The sequence below is a fragment of the Chrysochloris asiatica genome, unplaced genomic scaffold, assembly GCF_000296735.1.
Source record: "Chrysochloris asiatica unplaced genomic scaffold, ChrAsi1.0 scaffold00185, whole genome shotgun sequence".
Classification (NCBI taxonomy): domain Eukaryota; kingdom Metazoa; phylum Chordata; class Mammalia; order Afrosoricida; family Chrysochloridae; genus Chrysochloris; species Chrysochloris asiatica.
Genome location: NW_006408703.1, coordinates 4,738,602 through 4,739,646, shown reverse-complemented (window position 1 = coordinate 4,739,646; position 1,045 = coordinate 4,738,602). Strand labels below are relative to the sequence as shown.

Here is a 1,045-nt window from a genome sequence, read left to right as displayed (position 1 = left end):
TACCAAAAAGAAGTGGTCAATGTTCAACAACTATTTCAAGAGGTAGCATATGGAAGGAAGAAGTCCAATGGACACTGAAGGTATTGGCAAAGAACAAGTCTCTGGGAATTGATGGGATACAAATTGAAATATTTAAAAAAAAACTGATGCAACACTGGTGGCAATCACTCATCTATGACAAGAAATTTGGAAGACAGCTATCTGGCCAACTTACTGGAAGAGTTCCATATGTGTGCCCATTTCAAAGAGTTTGATCAAATATAATTCAGAAATCAATGGACAATGTTACTAATAAAACATACAAATAAAAGTTTGCTTATGATGATTCAAAAACAAATGCAACAGTGCTTTAACAGTGAACTGTCAGAAGTTCAAGTTGGATTCAGATAAATATGTGGAGGGAGAGCTATCATCAGTGACATCAGATGTATCTTGGATGATGATATTCAAGAGTACCAGGAAGATGTTTTCCTGTGCTTTATTGATCATACAAAGGCTTTAGACTGTGTGAATCATGACAAGCTATGGATAACACTGTAGGGAATGAGTATTACAGAAACTATAATTGTTCTCATGAGGAACCTGTACACAGACCAAGAGGAAGTTGTTCAAATAGAACAAGAGCTGCTGAATGGTTTAAAATCAGGAAAGGTGTGTGCCTGGGTTGTATTCTTTCACCATACTTATTCAATCTTTATGTTGAACAAATCATCTGAAAAGCTGGGTTATATGAAGAAGAAAGCAGCATTAGGACTGGAGCAAGGCTCATTAACAACCTGCAATATGCAGATGATGCGACATTTTACTGAAAGTAAAGAGGACTTAAAATACTTACTGATTAAGATCAAAGACTACAGCCTTCAGTATGGGCTACACCCCAAGGTAAAGAAAAAACAAACAAACAAACAAACAAAAAAACTTTACCACTGGACCAGTAAATAACATCATAATGAATGGAGAAAAGATTGATGTTTTCAAAGACTTCAGTTTACTTGGATCCACCATTAGCACTCATGGAAGCAGGAGTCAAGAAATCAAATGATGT

The 1,045-nt window shown here is 35.9% G+C and overlaps 1 pseudogene; it reads left to right on the top strand.

Moving 5' to 3' along the window:
* Positions 1-1,045, top strand: part of LOC102811819 — a 14,867-nt pseudogene that overhangs the window by 10,401 nt on the left and 3,421 nt on the right.